The following is a 5,431-nucleotide window of genomic DNA, read 5'->3' as shown; positions in this document are numbered from 1 at the left end:
TCAATTTTCAGGCAAAGCAGGAGAGATTCCCACTATAATTGGCATTACTTTTTAAACTTACAAACAGCATTACCATAAACATCCTCTATAGTTTACAACTTGTCACTGGACAACAGAATTTGCTGTAGGAATGGTGAGCTTTGTGTTGATGTTGGATGCAGCACAGGAATCCTGCTCTATTTTCTAGTCAGTGCTCAGCATTTTTTTGCCCCAATTCACTTCTTAATCATCCAGTCATTTTAGCTAAGCATATTTCTCTGTAACTTGATGATACAGAAGAAAAGAATACTGGAAATCAGGATGAGATCTCATGTCAATGCCCATCTTTGCCATCAAAAGGCTACATATCCTTAAGCAAGTCATGAGACTTCCTCTGTCTCAATTATATCATCTCTGAAATTGGGGATGTGGATAGGAATGGAAGTTCTTAAACTTTGTGAATGTGTGTGTCATGGACCCCTTTGGCAGTCTGGTGAAAACTATGGAACCCTTCTCAGAATAATACTTTTAAAGGCATAAAATAAAATGCATAGGCCTATAGAGGAAACCAATTATAATCCAAAAGAAATGCAATTATCACTTTATATGTTTGCTTATTTGAGAAGTCTCTCACCCGGGCTGGAAGCTTAGATGTTTAATGGTCACCGACTGACCCAATCCCATTTGTGATCAGCACTGAGCCTGCTCTATTTCCAGCCTTGGCTGATTCATTTCTCCTTAGGCAAGTTGGTGGACTTCCTCCCACCCCCACTCAGGGGCTCACCATATGGATTCTGTACTTAATGCTATCACCTAACTAGCTGTAGCACTAGCTCAGAACTCCTAAACTTGAGTGATCCACCAGCCTCAGCCTCCCCAAATAGTAAACATTAAAACTATTTGCCACCACATTCATCTCAAATATATGATTTTTAAAACCAAGTTCATGGACACCCTGTGAAGAACCTTGGGACTTGAAGATTTCTAAAGTCTCTCCCAATTGTAATAATCTATAAATCTATACTCACCAAATTCTCTTTTGCAATACCCAACTTCTGGCAATACCAAAATTCTTCCTTTCCCCTAGTCCTTTCAGGCTAATTGTAGTGCCACTGGATGATCTGTACTTGTGACCTCATTTCCAAAGTAGACCCATGGAGCACCTCAATATTATGGAAAATTATGTGTGGGGCTCCACGCAAGTGAACCAGGCCCACAATTAAGCAATATAGTCTAAAAAAGACCCTAACTGTTGATGAATAGCTAAGTGTTCAACTTAAATAGCATAGAAATCCCTTGCAGCTATAGGACAGACTGAGAGCACTATCAATGAAAATCAATTGGCTTCAACACTGCTCTATTTATTTTATTAAGGTAGAACGCTGTGGCTACTCTGTTAAGGACAGCAGTGAAGCTTAGCAGTGAAGACCAGTTTCTCCCTGTTTCCTAAATCCACTGCCTGACAGATGTCAGACATTATAATGCTGTTGTCATGATGCGTGTTTACATACAATTTTAAAACCAAAACATAAATAAACAAGTGGTACCACTGTGCAAGGACTAGCAAAAGTCATTCTGTGCAGTGATTTAGAGATTGGAAACAGATGTATACGTTGGTAATTAAGCATGATCCAAGCTGCCTCTGCTGCACAAAAGCAGTTGCTGGAGAAATTGTGGGTGGAGCCAGGCTAATGCAAACATTATTTGTCTTTTGGCTGGGAGTGGCAAAAGATTAAAGCAAATATGAGCGCATTAATCATGAGAAGAAATCTTCTGGGAGGGTACTTATATCTTAGCCTCTGGCATCTCTCAAAATTGAAAGGCTTAAAAGTGATGAGGACTTTTGCTTGTATACACAAGGTTATAAAATCATAGAGTGAGAAGGGACTCTAAAGGATAATATTTTTGTCCATGCCCTCACCATACTTTGACTCATTCTGGGCAAATGACAATCTTTGCAAGTGTTAAAGATGTCCAGATACAATATCATCAAATCGAGTTATGAAATGGACTGACAAGTCATTCTCCCTTATGTGTTCATATAGAAATCAAGGTTTATTTCTTCTTATTTTAGTGTTACGAAAGAATGACAGTTCTTAGTCAATTCACTGAACTGGTAGACTTCTTCATTTGCTTAAAAATTGTTAATAAATCACTTCGGTCTTTTTGTCGGGCAAATAATCCTTTTTCATTGAAATTTTCTTTTCAATTTATCCTCATATTAAAGAATTCTCTAAAATTTGCCCCAGCTTTCTATAAGCCTTTTAAGTCAGAGAAACCAAAAATGGACATAGTGCACTGATACTGACCTATGCTGCATATGATAAAGGTATAAGTTCTCTGTGTTACTTGGGTAATAAAGACACAGTGAAAAGACAATCAGCTGCTATCAAAGAACAAACGTTCAAATTCCATCTCTGCCACTTGTATGATCTTGAAAAAATAATTTAACTCTTTGGAAAAGAGAATATGGTACAGGAATAAGGTGCTGGATTTAGAGTTAGAGGACATGATTTCAAACCCTACTTCTAACACTAATTACCTGTGTGACTTTGGGCAAGTCTCTTCACTTTCACTGAACTTCTGCTTCTTCATCTATAAACTATGAGTCTCTAACATACCTCTTCCAATTTTATATCTATCATCATATGATCAACTCTTATATGTTTTTTTAATATACAAAGAAAAACCACTAGACTGAATTTATTAATTGTGAATTGTCTTTCTTAGTTTGAAATGTTTCTGCACTACTTAACATACTAAGATTTATTACATTTTGTGTTTGCTGATTTTTTTCCATTTTAGTGTTCTATCCTGAATGTTTCCTCTTTAAATTTCATTCTGTTGATCTCTGGCAAGTTCTCCCATTGAACCTTTTGTTTTGAATTCTGATGCAATGTACTGAAGTGTTCACTTTAATGATATTCCAAGCTATAGTGCATGAGATTTTAGATTTGAAAGGGAATTTATGAGTCTTTACTCTGATCCTACTTGATTCTTGAATCTCCTCCATAATATTCTTTCACAAAGTAATTTTTCAAAGTTGTCTTGAGTGTCTTTGATGGGCATATTTACTACATTATGAAATAAGTCATTCCATTTTGAGACAGCATCTCCTGGAAAGTTTCCTTTATATTGAATTAAAATCTGTCTCCCTGTAACTTCCACTTATTGGTTTTTATTTTGCACCCTGCAACAACTTAGAATAAGTCTTATTGCTATTTTACATAAGAATTCTTTAACTATTGACAGATTATAAACATGTCATTCTTTTCTTGTGACTAAACACCCATATTTCCTTTGAACGATTATTGTGTTAAGTAGTTTCATGACCTTTCCCAATGCTGTTTACCCTCCTCTATGAAGAATCTAGTTTATTAATGTTACTATTACTGAGCATTATATCTCACATATACTGGTACTCTGCCATTATTACTTGTGTTGTGGGCACTATATTTCTACAAATGAAGCCCCAGATACCATAAACTTGATTGGCATCCTCATTATACTTTTTTCCTATAATAAGACTTTGGTCCACCGAAATTCCTATGGATTTTTCATTCAGCAAACTTTTATTTCCATATTAAAATATCTTTCCTCCTATAATTGAATAATTGGTTTTTGGAATCCAAGGGCAACATAAGCATCTGGTATATTCATGTCTGGCTACTGAAGACATCAAGTACCTCAACCCACAATTTCTTACTGGCCATGCATAATTGATGGTAGACAAACAGGGCTGGACACAATAAAAACAACAAAAGGACAGTTTATCTTCAATGTCTCAAGCCCCTCATTTCTGTTCCACTTCCTTGCTAGTAGTGGCCCCTCCCCATCTTGGACCATGAATCCTTTCTTGTCCTTTAACCTCTTCCCTTCTCCAAACAGGAAAAAAAAAGCTGTCATAATCATTCGAAATTTGTCTACACTCACTTCTATATAGTAAATTTCCCAAGTATCGAATCTTAAGCCTTTATCTCCTCAAAGAATGTATTTCAAGGGAAGAATTAGCAGGCAGAAGACATACATATTTTTTTGGATGGAGAGCACATCTCCTTCATTTCAACATTGCACACTTGAAGTGAAGTCTCAGACTAATCACGCTTACTGTTGGAAAGCAACGAACTTCTTAGTTTAAATCACCAGGCCTGAACCAATTATAATAAAGGATACTGGAAAAACTGGCAGATATGATTTGTGATCCTAGAAAGATCATGGAGAAAGTGCTAGCACATACATTTAATATATTAAAATTGGAATGATGCAGAGAAGTTTAGCATTGCCTATGCATGCAGATCACATGCAAATTTATAAAGTTTTCCATATTTTAAAAACATCATGGAAAAGAAAGAAACAGGGCTGGAGAGTTAGATGTCATCCAGGTTTGTTTTTTAAGTGACAGTAGCTATAGTCCACTGAGTTTGATTTTGATTTCTCACAAAATTCTAGAATGTGTCCTTAAAGTAATAGTTTGTGAATATCTAGAAAAGAAAGCAGTGGTGCCAGCATGTCTTAATCAAGAAAAGATCTTAGAAGACTGATTTCATTTCCTTTTTTCTCAGGGTTCTAGAATGAAAGATCAGAGGTGTACTAGAGATATAGTTTGCCTAGATTTCAGCAAAACATTTACTGAAGTCTATCATCTTATTCTTGGAGAAATATATATATATATATATATATATATATATATATATATATATATATACATAAATATGAGTTAGAACATAGTACAGTTAAGTATTTTTGAGATTGTTTGAATAACCAGACCAAATACAAAATGTATTTTTGTCAATTTGGAGAAATATCTCTTGTAGAAGGCCTCAGGCTGGCCTTCATTCTCTTCCCCTACCTGTTCTTGGTTCCTAGACTTCCAAACCATGCTATCTAATCCTGGACCTTCCTTCAACACCCAGGATCTCCTCATTCTGGAATATTCAATCATCTCTTCTTCCTTCTCAGCATCCCTCTGTAAGGTTGGTCCTCTTCTTTAATTGATGAATTTCTCTGGGAGCCACCATTTCTTGGAGAAATCCAGTTTTTCTGGCACTATTCCTGGCTTCTGGACTTCTAAACTATGACACTAGTTGGATACCTCTCAGCCTCCCCAACCCCCCAAATCATCTCTCCCCCAACCTCCCTCCTTTACAGTTGTATGTGTTGTAAGGAAATGTAAGTTCTTTGAGGTGGAAATTGTCTTTATTTCTACTTCTATTTATATCCCCAGTGTTTAACACATTGCCAAGCAAAACATAAGCATTCAATAAATTCTTCTTTCCCTATTTCCCTAGAGACCTTTTATTGCTTAAAAATTTTATCAGTATTGTGTATTGCATAATATCTTTTCTTTCCTTGAAGACCATATTCAGACTTCATTTATGTTATCAGCATGACAGGCAAGTCGATTAGATCACAGATCTGAGAACTGGAATGGAGCTCAGAGAACATCTAGCCC

The 5,431-nt window shown here is 36.1% G+C and overlaps 1 non-coding gene across 1 annotated transcript; it reads left to right on the top strand.

Moving 5' to 3' along the window:
• Positions 1-4,206: 4,206 nt before the first annotated feature.
• On the top strand, positions 4,207-4,309 carry LOC140512920 (U6 spliceosomal RNA). Its single transcript, XR_011969976.1, has one exon. It is a non-coding gene; the product is annotated as a U6 spliceosomal RNA (small nuclear RNA).
• The last annotated feature ends 1,122 nt before the right edge of the window (positions 4,310-5,431 follow it).

Source organism: Notamacropus eugenii, chromosome 6 (assembly GCF_028372415.1).
Source record: "Notamacropus eugenii isolate mMacEug1 chromosome 6, mMacEug1.pri_v2, whole genome shotgun sequence".
Lineage (NCBI taxonomy): Eukaryota > Metazoa > Chordata > Mammalia > Diprotodontia > Macropodidae > Notamacropus > Notamacropus eugenii.
The sequence above is the reverse complement of the archived record's forward strand: the minus strand, read 5'-3'. Positions and strand labels throughout refer to the sequence as shown.